This window comes from Sturnus vulgaris, chromosome 15, assembly GCF_052056855.1.
Source record: "Sturnus vulgaris isolate bStuVul1 chromosome 15, bStuVul1.hap1, whole genome shotgun sequence".
NCBI lineage: Eukaryota > Metazoa > Chordata > Aves > Passeriformes > Sturnidae > Sturnus > Sturnus vulgaris.
This window is the reverse complement of record NC_142257.1, coordinates 18,547,184-18,564,422: the sequence shown is the minus strand read 5'-3', so window position 1 is coordinate 18,564,422 and position 17,239 is coordinate 18,547,184.

Below are 17,239 nucleotides of genomic sequence, written 5' to 3'. Positions count from 1 at the left end.
CAGAGCTGCTGCTGCTGCTGCTGCCTGTGGGAATCTCCAATTGCTTCCTGAAGCGTGCTGGGATAAATGGCACCGTGGGAATTCAGGGTGGGAAGCCGGGGACAGGCTCAGCGTGGCTCTCCAAGGCTTGGCTGAGCTGGGATCAGCGCTGGAGGACTCCAAGGACGTGTCATTATCCTCTGCAGACAGCCAGCAGATATTTGCTGGGATTTGTCCATCCCTTCTGACTCGTGTTCCCCTGGGACAGCTCTGGCTGTCGTTTCCCGTTCGGAGCCGGAGCAGAGGACGAGCTGGGAGCACGCACGGATCAAACCCCCCTGGAGCCTTTGCCAGGGAAGGATGGCAGTGCCAGCTGCCCTTCCTGCCCCGCCAGGCCTTGCTGGGCTTTGGAATCCGACATCCTGAGTGCTCACATCCTCCAGCAGCGCCCGGGGCTGAGGAAGGGACCGAAGCTGAGCCACTCAGCTCAGCCACGGTCACAGCAGAGGTCACCTCATTCCAGGACATCTGGCCCTGTCCTCAACCCCCTCCAGCCCAGTGCCACCCCCAGCCCCGCTTCCCACCCTCTCCTCCCCTCCCTCTGCTCCTGGATGGACCAGCTGCTCCTCCTCCCCTCTGCCACAGCCTCCCCCACAGCCTGCTCTGACATCCAAGCGTTATTTCGTGTCTGTTTTGCTGCTAGGAAATGCAGTTTGGTGGCTGGAGATGGGGAGGGAACCACGTGAGCAGCAGCAGCAGCATCCCCACGGATCCCTGGCAGGCACTCAGCCCCTTCCCTGCTGCTCCAGGGAGCCACAGGCAGCCAGGGCTTGGACCATCCTGCCTTCCGAGGGTTAATGCCTGCTGCAGAGTCCCTGATTCCTCCTTCACGGCATTTCCCATCCCTCTGCACTCGGGAGTGGAGTCACCAGCCCCAAACCCCTCATCCTGCTGCCCACGAGCTCAGGATTCAGCAGAGGGAAGACCAGGAGCAGCGTTTTCCCCAATCCAGGAGCCCTGAACGTACAGGCAGATTAATTTAGCATGAACAAAACGCTCTGGCAACACGAATGCCCTGCAGCGACAGGGCCGGGGCACTGGGAGAGGCTGGGATTTGCCTGGGAGCAGGAACGCTGAGGCGGAGCAGCGCTGCCCTGGCTCTGGGTGCCGAAGCGCCTGGGAAGCAGGCAGGGATGCAGGAGGCGGAAAGGGTCACCCCGGGAGCCTGGGAGAGGGGCTGCAGGCGGTCCCTGGTGGGAGCAGAGCACGGAAATGGGAGGCAGGAGGAGAGGGATGCTGCCAAGAGCTGTCGCAGCATCCCTGACACAGGGCGGAGGGGACAAATCCCTGCGGGAGGAGCAGGAGGGACAGCGCAGCCTCACCCTGCCAGGGGCACGTCCAGCTCCGGGGGGTGGAGAGCAGCGTGAAATTCTCACTGTGAGAATTGTGAGAATCAAAGATTTTTTTTTTTTTTTTTTTTTTTGTGTGTGTGGCAAAATCATCATCCCACCATGCAGGGCAAGGGGAGGATGTCACAGCGAGAAAACAGCGCCGAAAACCAAGGGCAGCGACTTCCAGCATGGAATGTGAGCGGGATCAGCCCCGGGCTGGGCCAGGGAGGGGCTGAGCCACTGCCCAGCTGCCATTGCTGAGTTAACACAGCAGGAAAGATTCACTGCAGGTCCAGGAGTGCGCCAGGCTGGGAGAGCTGGGGAATGGAAAGATCCAGGGAGGTCTTGGAGCCTTTTCCAGTGCCCAAAGGGGCTCCAGGAGAGCTGGAGAGGGACTGGGGACAAGGGATGGAGGGACAGGACACAGGGAATGGCAGGGCTGGATGGGATTTTGGGCAGGAATTGTTCCCTGTGAGGGTGGGCAGGGCTGGCACAGGGTGCCCAGAGCAGCTGTGGCTGCCCCTGGATCCCTGGCAGTGCCCAAGGCCAGGCTGGACATTGGGGTTGGAGCACCTGGGACGGTGGGAGGTGTCCCCTCTGGCAGTGGGAAGCCATTCCCTGTGTCCTGTCCCTCCATCCCCTGGCAATCATCTCTCTCCATCTTTCCTGCAGCTCCTTCAAGGCCACCCTGAGCTCAGCCCAAAGCTTCTCCTGTGCAGGTGAACAATCCCAGCTGTGCCAGCCTTTCCTCCCAGCAGAGCTGCTCCATCCCTCTGCTCATCCTGGAGCCTCCTCTGGCCTGGCTCCAGCAGCTCCAGCTCCTCCCTGTGCTGGGGCAGCTCTGCAGGTGGGCTCTCACCTGAGCACAGGGACAGATTTTATCGAGGTCCCCTCTCTTCTCCAGGCTGAACAGGTTCCTCAAGCCACTCCTCATCACAGAGAGGCTCCACACCACTTTCAATCCCATTTTTCCTGTTGCCCAGGAGATGAATTTCCTTTTTGACCCATGCCAAGTTCATTTCCCAATGAGTCTCTGATGACGGAATTGCCCAAAATCCTTTTGAAAATCCCAACAGATTCTCTTGGCCAGATCCCTCTGTGCCCGTAGAGAAAAAAAAATTAAAAAATTTGGGAATAGAGTGACTCCAACCAACTGGATTGGGATGAAATGAGGTGCAGTGAAAAGGACTTGATCCCTTCAGTGCACATTCATGGATTCTTGATGCACAATTTCCTTCCCCAAACACCAAAGGAAATTTTTCCTATTCGAACCCATTTATTCATGTACCCCACAACCCCGTTTCTATTTTCCTGACACAAAGTCTGACCCACTGCTCTGTGAGACTCCACATCCAATTTAATCCTAAAAAAAAGCCCCACACAACCCCCTTGGGCCACATTTGATCCCTTCCCTCACTTTGCCACCGAGCCCATTTCCAGCACTAGGTTTTCTAGCAGGAGATGGGAAATATCATCTTTTCTTTCCATACCATTCTTTGGGTGAATCTCCCTGGTTCTGGCAATTAGTTCCTATTCACACCATCAATTTGCTCTAAATTCCCTCTCCTAATGGCAATTCCATCTGAATCAATTCCTTTGATTCCCTAAATCAACCTGCAGTGGTACCTGAGGCTCAGCCTGCCTTGGGGACCCCACCAGCCCCATTTCCTCCCTTTTTCTCTTCTCTCTTTAATTTCCTTCCTGACTCTCCAGCTGAGTTCTCCCCCTCCCTCTCTTGCTGGGCCTGGGTTTGTCTCCTGCCAGCCCTGGTGTTTTCCCAGGATTTACAGCCTGGCTGTGTTCTCAATTAGCAGGTTCCTTCCAGCTTTTATGGCTTCCAAGTCACAACATTTCCGAGGCTGTGGCAACATATTAGAGACTGCACATGTAAAATAGGTATTAAAACAGGTATTAACTGCACTCAGCCTCCAAATTCCCAGCTTCTGGGAAGGCTCCACGAAGCTTGGAGGCTTCAGACCACACTCTCTAAATTACCTTTCCTGGAGCATCCCAGGGAACAAAATCCTTGCTGCCTTTCACCTCCTACTTGCATCTAGCTGGAAAGAAATGTCCTTCCAACCTCTCCCATGCTTCTGTGCCCTCCTCCAGCTCCTCTGGAGTTGGGTAAGGCTGGAGAGCCCTCCCTGGTCAGGTTTACCCCTTTCCCAGGACAAATCCCTTCTGGGATAAGGTGGAGCATGGTGGGAGCAGGAAGGAGCGAGGAATTATTTTGTGGATGGAGACAGCCCAGCCACCTGCAGAGAGCTGGGATGAAACATCCTGGAGCAAAGGGTGGCTCCCAGGGGGGAGGTTTGGGATGTCAGGATGGAATTTTGGGCATCCAGGACCCTCTTTTACAACCTCCCAGCTGGGCACTGCTGGGATGGCTCCGGGTGTGATCCCTGGGCTGGAACATCAGGACTGCTGTGGGGAGGGTTTAGCTTGGAAAGGCATCCCTGGAGCTTTCCTTGCTCCTGGAATTCAGCTTGGAAAGGCATCCCTGGGGGTCTCCCCGCTCCAGGAATTTGGAGCACACAGAGCTCTGGATCTCCCTGCAGCCTCTGCTGGGTCTCTCCCGAGCTGCCAGGCTGATCCCGGGCACAGCTCTTCTCCTGCTGCCTCTCTCCATTTATTAGTTCAGGAAATGAAGCCCATCATCCCCTAGGAAAAGTCTGGAAGCTCTGCCTGACTCGCTCAGCTTCCCCCGCTGGAAACGGGGCTGGCGGGGCTTGGTGGAGCATTTGGAGCAGGAGATAAATGCCTGGGAGAGAACAGGGAGCTGTTTGTTGGCTGTGGTGGGAAAGGAGTCACTTGTGAGAGTCCTTACACACAGGGATGAGGAGGCTGGAGCCTGCTGGAGACCCCGGAATTGCAAAGCAAAAAGGGTGGGAAGGCTGGGAAGCAGCAGAGTGTCTTGGGTTGCAGTACAGGGTGTGACCAAAGTGTGAATTCTGTCCCCAGCTGTTAACCCAGCTGCGGCAGGGATCCTGATCTCTGTGGGGATCTCTGCTGTTCATGTTCCAGCTGTTCACCCAGCTGTTGCAGTGTTCTTTATCTTGCCCACAGCCCATCCTCCCTCCAGGAGATCTCTCCTGTTCATGGCCATGCAGTCCCAGGGCAGGGCTGATCAAATTCCATCATCCCATTGGGAGATGCTCCAGCCAGGGCAGGAGCCGAGCATTTCCTACCCAGATCAAAGGGGAGATTTGGAACAGCAGAGCAGCCTTTTCCCACTGCATCCCAGAGGAAAACCAGAGCCTTGCACATCATCCCTGCAGCTTTGGAGGAAAACTGCACCTTGTGCAGGAGCCCTGCTCCAGCAGAACCACATCTGTCACTGCAGGAGGATGCAGCCACCATGGAATGGGACTGCACCAACCCTGACTGACTGACGGGGGCACCTTGGATTCTCCCTCTGCCCCTGCTCTGGGTTTGTTCTCTGCAATACTGCATTGCTATTTTAATTTTCCTAGTAAAGAACTGTTATTCCCATTCCTATATCTCTGCCCAATGAGCTCCTTAATATCAAAATTATAATAATTTGGAGGGAGGGGGTTGACATTTTCCATTTCAAGAGAGGCTCCTGCATTTCTTAACAAACAGCTGTCTTTCAAACCGGGACACAGAGGCTTGGCCAAGCTTGGTGCAGGGCTGTTCCCTGGGAGGAGCAGTGACCACAGGAAATCGTCCCCTTCTCCCTTCGAGCTTCACCTAAAGCCAAGCTGGACCAAACTCAGGAGTTGTGACCCACAGCAAAGCCAAATTAATTCATCCCAAATTCACAAATACAATTAGGGAAGCATCCATGGATGTGGTTCCTGAGGAGAGGGGGGTCAGGACATGGCAGAAATGGGAATTCCCTCCTTGGCAAGGTGGGTGACAGGAGCTGTGGCTGGGCTGGAGCCATTTGGACATCAGGAATGCGAGGGAATGTCTCTGGGTGTTCACTCTGCTCCCAAGGCGTTCCAAAGAATAATAGCACTGATCTTGGAGGGATTTCAAGCAGCTGAAATTAGAATGAATGCCGTTTTTAATTTGGACTAACGAGCTTAAAGAGCAAAATGAAAGACTCCCAGCAATTTTGCAGAGTCAAGACACTTAACACGAAACCGGGGAACATCAGAATCTGATCTTTGCAATGTTTCCCATCTGATCCGCGGAAAGAGCAAACAAGCCCCAGTGTTTGAGTCAGATTAAATGGTTAATTATTACTGCTATTGTTGAACTCTGACAGTGTGGCAAATCAGTGATGGATGGGAGAGAAATAAAGCCGGGCTGGCTGGGAGCAGCCTGCAATGCTCGGGAGAGCTCAGCGAGCGCCGGGGACTCACAGCTGGATTTGTCAGTGTCACCCCACTGCTCCTGAGGGACACAGGGACATTTCCAACGGGCCTGGCTGGAGGAGAGGATGGCCTGGGGGGAGGCATGGGGTGAGTGTTAAAAAAAACCCCGAGCACAAGAAATACCCACATTTTTTGGGATGTTCCCTCCTCAGCCAAGCTCTGTCTGTGGCACAGAAACCCCCGAGGGATTTGCTGGACGCTGACATTGTCCCCTGAGCAGCCACTCTGAGACTGAGTTAAAATTAAAACACCTCCTGCCTTGCCATAACAGACTCCAAGGTTCGTGGGGAGAGCATCTGGCCAGATTATCTAAAAAAAAATGTGCAATTACAATAGCGGCGAGGTGCAAAAAAAGGAAAATAGATGTCCCCAGCTGTGCCACAAAGGCTGTTGATGTGACAGTCCCTGTGCCAGCTCCTCACTTCTGGAGAGCCAGGTCTGTGCAGCTGCTGCTTGAACTCCATCCCACAGCGGGGGAAATAAAAGGCTCTGAGGGTTTGGGGATAATGCTGCCCACAGAGGGACTTCAGGTGCTGAGCCACAGTGTCACTCTCAACAGGATCATCCCCATGGATGATGGTCCAAGACTGTTTCAGGAGGAAATTCAATTGTTCTTCCTGTGGAGCTGAGTGAAGCCCGGCAGGAACATCCAACATTTTCAACCAGGGCTTGATGGTGCCTCTCACCACCTTTCTGTGGAGCTTTCTGGTTTAATTTGTTGCAAAGAAAACCTTTAAAAATAAACCTCGGTGTTTCGGGTGGACACCAACATTCCAAGGGTTTCCCAGCTTGCCAGGACAGTGGTGCTGGGGTGAGATGAACTTTCAGGTGTTTGGGGAGCTCGGATAACGCCCTGATCACATCCCAAAGGTTCCTTGGGATGTGTTAAACCAGCCTGTGCCGGGCCAGGACGTGCAAGGAATCCTCCCTGGCATTTTTGCCAGGATGGCGAGGAGGCACATCCTGATTCCTTATGACAAAGATCCCTCCCAGCTCCATCCACATCCCTTATCCTTCCCTCCCTCCTGAACTCTCCCCTCTTCCAAAGACTCCCCAGGGATCAGAGAGTGCCTGGGCATGGAGCAGAGGGAGGGATGCGCCTGGAGCTGGGGAAGAGGCAGCTCCGAGTGGGGACTGCGCCTGTTCCAGCTTGAGGTGATGCAGAGACGGCTCCATCCTCGCCGGCATCCCTGTTTCCCTCATTCCCAAGCCCTCCTCCAGCCAGGAGCAGATGGAGGAGCCTCCTCCCTACCCACATCCCGCTGGGAGGAGCCACCAAGGTGAGGATGGGGAGCGGGGTGGGATCTGCCAGGCTCTCAGGGCCAGCAGGGATTGAAACAATCCAATTTAGCCGGTGCTGCTCCCAGGGACATGAATAATGGGAAGCTGATGCTAAACCGGAGCCATAATTTTCATACCAGTGCAAACAGATCCAAATTGTGATAAAAGGTTTTCATCTGCCGAGGCTTGGAGAGGCCCCCGCGCTCTGATTTACGGCGCCTCTTAATGTCGCATCTGACAGCACTTCGCAAACAAAATGTTCTGCCCATAAACTCGCAGAGAGCGACTTCGGGAGCCTGGGGGAGGGCAGGAGGGAGGCGAGGGGTGAGGGGGATGCTGCCGGGGCACTGCTGATCCAGGGGATTCCCAGTTTTCCCACCTGGGGAGGCAGGAGGAAGGTGAGGCTGAAGGCAAAGCAGCCGGGCTTGGGAAGCTCCAAGGAAAACCTCCATGTCCAAATGGCAATTGCCATCCCACTGAATCAACAGGAGCAGGGAATTGGCCGCTCTGGCTGGGAGCATCCATGGCTCGGCAGGGCCACGCTGCCCTTCTCTGCCTCCTGCCCCCTCCAACAGGAATTGCGCACTCAGCAGGAATCCTTGGGAGCCAGGTCCATGCTGGAATTCGGTCAGATGAATCCTTTCAGCCTGGATCCCGGCTTTTCACTCTCCCCAGAGCCTGTGAGCGAGCCCAGGAGGTTTTGCTGTGCCGTTCCTCGGTGTTTCCATCCCCTGTGCCCACGGCTGCCCCATCCCTGCCCGGCCCGGATCCGGGAGCCACATCCCTAAGGAAAAGGAGTCCCTTGTGCTGTCCCAGCCGGGAGCGCAGCCTGGCAGGGATGCTGCGTTCCTTGGGAATCGGGAGCTGCAGGCTGATGGATCGCAGCCCCCGGGCGTCTGAGCACGCAGATCTGCTGCAGTTTGCACCAGTGGAAGCTTTCTCAGCCTGCCTGGCTCCCTTCCCGGAGATAATGAGCTGCAGTAATTGAGCCCGGAGGTCAGGAATGTGCGGCTCGCTGCTGCCAGAGAGGAGAGGGCACTGTCGTGTGCGCAGGGAAGCTTGGCGGAGGTGATGCCGTGTCTCCATGGATATCGGGATGTCGAGCGGCGCCGCAAGGAGCAGGAAATCGGGGAAAGAGCCGTGCCAGGGGATCAGGGAACGCTCGGGTGTTGCAGAGGGGAGCGGAGCCAGCAGGATCCCCGGTTCCAGCCGGCGGCTCCGCGGTTTTGCAGGAGCTGTGCCCTGCGTGGCAGGGTGGGGAGCAGCCCAGTGCTGCTCCTGGATGTCCTGTGGGCTCCAGCTCCAGGCCAAGGTGGGATCTCATCCTGCTTTTCGGACCAGAGCTCACACTCAGCTTGTCCCATCACACAGGGACTCTGGGTGACAAGAAGTTTAACAGGAGCTGGTGGGGAAGGAATGATGGCCCCAAAAGCTGAGATCTTCCTATTTTCTCTTCTCTTCTCTTCTCTTCTCTTCTCTTCTCTTCTCTTCTCTTCTCTTCTCTTCTCTTCTCTTCTCTTCTCTTCTCTTCTCTTCTCTTCTCATCTCACAGAAAAAAGTTGCCTCACCAGTTGTCTCCTGGCTGGGGACAGGAGCCCTGAGACAACAAAACCTGCTCAGGATTAGGGGAACCTCCACAGGGTCCCTGCTGCAGCCCAGGCTGAGCTGGGAACACCTGGAAAACGAGAGACTCATTTCAGGCACTGGAGCTTTTAAAAACCCATTGCTTGCTCCAAAAAAAAAACAGGACAGAGGGAATTCTGGGATGAGGAGAAGCACAAGATGTGCCCTCAAACCCACAGGGTGGGCACAGGGAGCTCACTCAGAGCTTTTCCCCTCCTCGCCAGGGCCCGGGGATGCTCTGGCTGTTGTCAGAGCAACAGCAGCTCCTCGGCAGCTTCTCCTGGCAGGCAAGTTCTGCTCTGAAGCTCAGCCACAGCTCTGTGCCCTCCCAGCACGGAGCAGCACCACCATAAAGCACGTTTGGAGCTGCCCCAGGGAGAAAAATGCTGCCAGGCACCACCAGGCCAGGAAAAACAACCCCATTTTTCTGTAAATTCCCACTATAAACCACACCAGGGTGGCACAGGGCACATCCCAGCCCGCTGCCACCTGTGCTCCCACCTGCAGCTTGCTGGGATCAGTTTTGGTTTGGGCTGGGTCCGGGGATTTGGTTGTGCCCAGGGCACTGCTGGCAGGTTCAGGGGCAGACCCTCAGCACATTCACACCTTCTGGAGGTGGGAATTCCATATCCCACCCTCCTGCCACCACGGGCAAGGAGATTTTGTTCCTTGGGTGTTCGGGTGGCAAGGAAAGCTCCCGTGGCACTGGGGCACAGCTAGGAGCTGGTCTGGCACCAAAAAAAAAAATAAAAAATCATTCAATACAGATGTGGGCGTGGAAAACTCCCCTAAAAAAAAGAAAAAATAATTTAAAACAGCCTCACTGCCCCAGATGGGATCTGCAGTGTTTTGGGGTCCAAAAGAAACCCAGGGATGAACAGCAGAGGTCAGGGCTGATGGGTTTCCACTCGTCCCAGTGGGCTGGGAGCAGTGTGTGACATCAGGAGGGGTTTTTTGCTGCCTTTTGGTCGCTGTTTGGTGCGAGATTTCAATGCCCATAAACGCCCCCTGCTCTGATTAGAAAGAGTCCCTTCATCCCTGTGCCAAAGGAGCCAAATTTCACCATTCCCATCTCCCCCTTCCCGGGAATGCCTGTGGGTCCCTGCCCCACTCTGAGAGCCTTTGAAAATCCTTCAATTCCAGCAGCCACGCTGGTGCTTTCATCACCAGGGTCACGGCTCCTACCAAGAGTTATTAGTGTGCCTTTCTCTGGCCTTGAAAGCTCGCTCATATAATGTTCTGTTTGTGTTTGCAAAGGATTTTCTATGGATTTGCTGCTGCCAGGGCTTTTTCTGGGGCGTGTTTTCCCTGCACGGTGCCCTTTGGCTCTGCCCCTGGTTGGAGGGAGCTCTAAAAGGCTCTGGGTGTGGGGATCTGAGAGGAAAAAAAAATAAAAAAAAAAATCAGCAGCACTGATTTTCCAGGCTCTTAGATTCCCAGGAGGAATGGGTCAGGGCTCCTCCCAGGGATATCAGGACAAACAGGCACCAATTCCAGCAGCTGGAAGAGACAAAATGCAGCCTGACCCTTGTGCCTGGGGTGTTCCCATCCCTGCTGGGGTTTGTACCCAGGGCTGGAAATTCCTGTCCCAAAGGGCCGAGTATCCCTTCTCCCCCCCAGGGATTCCCCACCCTGCTTGGGAAATCAGCTCCTGCTCTTTGTTCCCTCTGCTTTGCACAGCCAGGGGCACATTCCTGCTCTCCCCTCTCCACATTTTGGGTAGTTTTCCCCAGAAATCTCCCAGGATCCTGCAGCAAGGATGAGGCACGTGCTGGATCCTGTGTCCAGTGGGACAATCCAGGTTTGCTGCTCCCTTCCCCGACTCAGCTGCACCTCCTGGGCTGCTGTCTGCCCCATCTCCAGGCTCTACACAGATTCCTGCCACATTCCCAGGGATGACTCCTCTCCTTGCAAATCCCTGAGGGCACAAAGGGATGGTTTATGGCCCAGAGAATGCAGGATTTTCTCCTGGCTCAGCCAAATGTGTGATCCCATCCAAGGGTGGCCCCAAGGACCTCGTCTAACCCATTTCCAGGTCTAACCCTCCTCTGATCCCTGCTAAATCCACATCCCCAGGCGTTCCTTGTGGCCATGAGTCCCTCCAGCAACGCTTTTGCTGTACATAGGAAACTGATTCCTTTTATCTGCTTTAATTAGGAACTTTCTGCTTCCCTGCTCTGGCACTTTCCTTCCCACTTGGAGAGAAGGGGAAAGGGGGACAGGGCTGTTCATGGCACCTGTGAGGGACAGGTACCTCAGCCAGCACCTCCTCCCCACACAGAGAGATCCCAGTCATGGAATCAGGGAATGATTTGGGTTGGAAGAGAACTTAAAGCTCATCCAGTGTCACCCCTGCCATGGCAGGGACACCTTCCACCATCCCAGGCTGCTCCAACCCCAATGTCCAGCCTGGCCTTGGGCACTGCCAGGGATCCAGGGGCAGCCACAGCTGCTCTGGGCACCCTGTGCCAACCCTGCCCACCCTGCCAGGGGACAATTTCTGCCCAAAATCCCATCCAGCCATTCCCTGTGTCCTGTCCCTCCATCCCCTGGCAATCATCTCTCTCCATCTTTCCTGCAGCTCCTTCAAGGCCACCCTGAGCTCAGCCCAAAGCTTCTCCTGTGCAGGTGAACAATCCCAGCTGTGCCAGCCTTTCCTCCCAGCAGAGCTGCTCCATCCCTCTGCTCATCCTGGAGCCTCCTCTGGCCTGGCTCCAGCAGCTCCAGCTCCTCCCTGTGCTGGGGCAGCTCTGCAGGTGGGGACTCACCTGAGCAGGACAATTCCTCTCCAGTTGCCTGCAGTGCAGCACCTCCATCCCCTGGTGCCAGCTCCTTCCCACCATTCCCATATTTACACTCCCAGCTCATTGTCCTTGTGGCTCTCCAGGCCAGAATTCTCTCCATTATCCGTGTCCTATCCCAGGGCACTGTTGTCCTTCCCCCTCCGTGTGACCAACCAAGGCTTTCTCCCCCAGCTTCGTGTTCCACCACCGGGCCAAATCTGTCAGATCCTCCCGAGCACAGGAGAAAGAAAACATTGCCTTCAGAAAAAGGGACACGTGGCATGGGAGAGGGGGAGAGCTCATCCATTTAGCTCAGAGCCCGCAGGAAAATCAATCCTCTGGTGTCGAGTTCCCCTCTCAGGTGTGGATACCGTGCCACGATTCCTGGAAAAGCTCCTGGCTGTGCCAGGGTGTGAGTGTCAGCAGGGATGAGCTCAGACACCCGAGCTGAGATGTTCCCACTTGGCTCTGGATGTCCGTGGCTCACTTCTCACCACTCTTTCCCGTTTCATTCGCACTCTCTGCAGAGGAAAATAAACTCCCAGGCACGACACGTCTGATAGAGTCTGGCACACGCCCCTGAGCTGCTGCAGGAGGAGCCCAGGGTGATTAACGGGGCTCAAGATCCCACCTCTGGCCTGATTAGTCTGACCTGTGTCTGGTTTCATCTTCTCAGGAAGACAATTTTGCAAGGAGGGCAAGTGGCACAAAAAGCTGAGTCCGTGGGAGCTGGGAGCTCTTCTTCCTAAATGGAGAGGAAAGCAAAGAGCTGGAAAAAAAAAAAAAAATCTGGGAGGGCTGGAAGGAGTTGAAGCCTTGTCCAGAGGCTCTCCAGGAGACACAGAGCGATGCCCTCCAGCCAGGAAGGGTCAGAGCCAATTGCCTGGAAGCAGCAGCTCTGCCCAGGGCTCAGCTGCTCAGGCAGAGTTTCAAGGGCAGCTCCAAGTGCCCAGAACTGGCTGGAAAAAGGGTGAGGGGCTGACCCCAGCACGTGTGCCTGGAACCAGGAGAGGAGCCAGCATGTTCTGGCCTGCCTGGTGCCCAAACCTTGGGGGCTGGCACAGCACGGTGCCTGGGTGAGGGGTGGCAGCCCAGCACAGGCAGGTCCCAGCTGGCTCCAGGACCTGCTGGCACCTCCTGCATGCAGCTGTGGCTCAGGGCCACGGGACAGGTGCAAGGGACAAGGCGGGGGAGGAAGAAGAAGGGAAGATGAAGTAGGCAGGGGATGAAGAGGCAGAGGATGGAGCAGGCAGGGGATGAAGAAGCAGGAGGATGGAGCAGGCAGGGGATGGAGCAGGCAGGAGGATGAGGCTGTCAGGAGGGATGAAGAGGGAGAGGAATGAGGCAAGGCAGAGAGATGAGGCAGACACAGGGATGATGAGGAAGAGGATGAGGATGGGACAGGAAGGGGATGAAGCAGGCAGCAGATGAAGACACAGAGGATGATGGAGACACAGGGAGTGAAGCAGGCAGGGAGTGAAGAATGCAGAGGATGAAGCAGGAAGGGGATGGAGAGGAAGAGGATGAAGAGGCAGGGAATGAAGAGGCAGGGAATGAAGAGGAAGAGGATGAAGCAGGCAAGGAATGAAGCAGGCAGAGAGTGAAGCAAGTTGATTTTAGTCCAAGCAGCCAAGCCCTGCTGCTGCTGCTGCTGCAGAAGTTTTCCCTGGACTGATTTATCCAGGGCTGGCCCAGATCTCTGGGACTGCAGGGCTGGAACTCGCAGGTGAGGAGCTCCAGCAGGACCCTGGGCACCAAGGTGGCACAGAGGGTGGCACAGAGGGTGGCACAGCCAGGTTGAGAAGAGCAGGCCATGCTGGGGAGCTGAGCTGAGCCCAGCCATGCAGGGACAGGGTGACACCCACGGGCTGTGCACACCAATGTCCCTCACGTCCCTCTCATTTGATTAATGGCCTCTCTGGACAGCTGGAGAAATTGTTGGACTCGGCAGCACAAGAGCAGAGATTGGCAATCATGTGAAAAATAAGGAAAAGGGTTCAGTGAAACCCTGGCACTGTGAAATGAATGGAATTAATTCAAAGGCAGCCAGGCCACGGTGTCACCAACGTCACGGGCAGGCAGTGCCCTGCTCGGGGAGAGAGCAGAGCCTGGGAATGTGGGCATGGCCCCATGGCCACCCCATCAATCCGGGCAGGAGCCTGGCCCTGCGTGGATCAGGGAAGTGCCTGGAGCCGCTTGGGCAGGGATGGGAGTGGATATGTGAGAAATGCCAAAGGCTGGGGTGCAGAGCAGGGGGACAGGGCAGTGCTGAGGCACAGCCTGAGGGAAAACAGCCCCTGTGGTCTGCAGGGAGAGATGAGGACAAGGAGGAACTGCCCCAGATTTCATCGAATTCCACCTCTGTGTGATGGGAGCAGGTTGGCAGGTGAGCCGGGAGCAGGCTGTGTCCCCTGCAGGCGCTCCAGCAGAGGTGACACTCCAGCAGAGGTGACACGGAGTGGGGATGTGCGTGGGCAGCGGGGTCAGGCTGCAGCCAAGAGCTGCAGTGACAATATTTGCTGCTGCTGCTGTGTTTGTCACCTCAGAGCAGCTCTGAGTTCCTAGCTGGGCACAAAACGATTCCGTTTCACGAGAACGGAGAGAAAAGCCCAGAGCAAAAAACCCGTGGAGGGGACAAAGGGGAGCTGTCAGCACTTTGGGAATGAAAAGGAAAGCAGCACCAAGCAGTTCCCAGGGTGCTGGGTGGGCTCCTCCAGCAGGATCTGCAGGACAGCTGGAGGGATGCAGGGATCCAGGCAGGGATGGGGTGTGCTGCAGTGAGGGCTGGGGAATCTCATCCCTCCCATAAAACCTCCAAGTGCAGCCCAGCAGGGCTGGAGGAAGCACGGGAAGCTCCTGGACTTCCCAGATATTTGGATATTTCAGTGTCCTGTGGCAGCTGGTTGCTTTCCAGCTCTATCCGTGGGAGTATCCAAACCCTTCACCCTTCAGACCTGCATGGATTTAATTTCCATCCATGGGTGATGCCAAGGGCTCCTCTGGCAGGATCAGAGCAGGGCACAGTGATCCCCAGACTCTGGGGTGGGATCCAAAGCACACCTGGGCTGGCTCCATCCTGGCACTGCCCGTGGGATCATCCCACGTGGACTTTGGGATGTGCACAGGGATGCTGGGATGGGGGGGAACATCCCCATGACCTACTGGACCAGCTGGTTCCCATTTGGAGGTGGCAATGAGAGCACGAAGGAGTCAGCAGGAGAAGGATGGACATTTCAAGCTGAACGTCTCGATTTTTCCAGCTGAGAAATGGGAAGTGACAAAAGCCAGGCTCCTTTAGCCGAGGCAGGAGATGTTCCTGGCACCGGCAGCCCACTCAGCATTCCTCAGGGACACATTCCCTGCTGCAGGCCCTGCCCTGGAGCTGCTGCCACCACGGCACAGGCAGCACCCGAGAATCCCTTTTCCCTCGCAGGGATTTGCTCCTGCAGCCACCGAGGCGTGGGATGTCACCCAGCGGTGACAGCACAGCAGGTTCCGGGTGCTCCACGCTCCAGGTTGTGCAGGAATTTTGTGTCTCCAGCCCGGAGCACTTGGTTAAGCCCAGGAAAAAATGAAAACTCCAGAGATACCCAAGTCTTCTGCAGAAACTCCAGATGAGACAAGGATCTGCTTGAGATCTGGACATGGAAGCTGAATTTTCCACAATTATCCTGCTCCTCCAGCCGCTCAAACTGGGATGTGTTGGTGCATTTGGAGGTTGCAGCCTCTGCTCCAGGGAACAGGAACAGGAGCAGAGGGAACGGCCTCAGGCTGGGCCAGGGGAGCTCAGGGTGGAAAGCAGCAGGAATTTCCCCATGGAAAGGGTGGGCAGGGATTGGAACTGCCCAGGGAGGGTTGGATCCCCATCCCTGGAGGTGTCACCTGGAGGTGGCACTGAGTGCTCTGGGCTGGGGACAAGGTGGGGATCAGGCACAGCTTGGATTCAACGATCCTTGAAGGCTTTTTTAACCTCAGTGATCCTGGAATTCTGTGCTTCCACATTCCCTATCCTTACATGGTAGAGAGGAGGAGAAATGGCAGAAGATCCCTGGGTGCAGATTTTCTCCTGGAATGGGCAGGGACTGATCTCCATGAGCAGCCTCTGCTTTGGAGCTGCCTGTGATTCCCGACTTCAGGAGCTGCTCCAGTTAAAAGGCACATCCAGGCTTTTATTGGGAATATGTGGTGAATTCTTCCTGGCTGAAGAACACACACAAGGAATTGGTGTCCAAAATCCAGGCTCTGGGGAAACTCCAGGAACTCCTCTGACCCTTTCATTGCCCAGTTCAAAGACATGTGATGTTCTCAGCACTTCAGGCTGCGTTGGGAACTGACCAAAAATTCCACCTCGTTTGTTTATAATCAGCTCCGAGTTTTCCCCGAGATCCATGGAAGCCTGCAAGGGGACACGGTTGTTTATTCACCAGAGCTTTGCAAACATGGAGTGCAGGGGGAAGGGGTTGGGAAGCTGCAAATGCAACTTCCTGATCCAAATGTTTGCTCTCCCTCTTCCCCTTGGGTCTGCACAGTGTGGAAAGAGGGTCAGGGAAAAGTGTCCCTGCTTTGGTCACATTCCCATAGGAAGCATCTGCTGCTAAACATATGGTGTGGAATAAAACCCATCCCAGAAACACAAACACAGCCTTTCCCTTGGTCTGTGCCTCACAGAAGATTCAGGAAGGGGTTCTGGGAAGAGGGGAGGTGGCCTGTGGGATGTAGGTGGCACAGCAAGCTCAGAGTGGAGCTGCCGGGAGCGGGATCAGGGGAATTCTCCATGGATCCATCAGCTGAAGGTCAGGAGGGAACTCTGAGCTTTCCCAGCTGTGCCAGGAAAACAGAGTGTGAGGAAATGGGAATGCTGGAATGGGAAATATGGGAGTGTCCAGGGATATGAGTCTGCACCTTCAGAGCCTCTGGCTTTGTGCTGCTGGTCCCTGGATTGGGAACAGACCCAGAGCTGTCCTCTGACCTGGTTTGAAAGACAGGGGTCTGCTAAGGAAGGCAGGAGCCTCTCTCGAAATGGACAATATAAACCTCCTCCCTCCCAATTATTATAATTTTGAAATTAAGGGGCTCTCAGGCAAAGATATGGGAATGGGAATAACAGTTCTTTACTAGGAAAATTAAAATAGCAATGCAGTATTGCAGAGAACAAACCCAGAGCAGGGGCAGAGTGAGAATCCAAGGTGCCCCCGTCAGTCAGTCAGGGTTGGTGCAGTCCCATTCCATGGTGGCTGCATCCTCCTGCAGTGACAGATGTGGTTCTGCTGGAGCAGGGCTCCTGCACAAGGTGCAGTTTTCCTCCAAAGCTGCAGGGATGATGTGCAAGGCTCTGGTTTTCCTCTGGGATCCAGTGGGAAAAGGCTGCTCTGCTGTTCCAAATCTCCCCTTTGATCTGGGTAGGAAATGCTCGGCTCCTGCCCTGGCTGGAGCATCTCTCAATGGGATGATGGAATTTGATCAGCCCTGCCCTGGGACTGCATGGCCATGAACAGGAGAGATCTCCTGGAGGGAGGATGGGCTGTGGGCAAGATAAAGAACACTGCAACAGCTGGGTGAACAGCTGGAACATGAACAGCAGAGATCCCCACAGAGATCAGGATCACTGCCACAGCTGGGTTAACAGAATTCACACTTTTGGTCACATCCCACATTGCAACCCAAGACATTTCTCATCCCTGTCCTTGGCCAGGCACAGCTGTGCTGTGAGAGCTGAGACTGATCAAAGGGAATTCCACACCTGGAACATCAGACCCAGGGTATGAACTGGGGGAGTTACTGGGAAAGGACTGATCTGGGTTCTGGAAGGGGGGCTGGCATCAGTCAGGGAGTGGGAAGA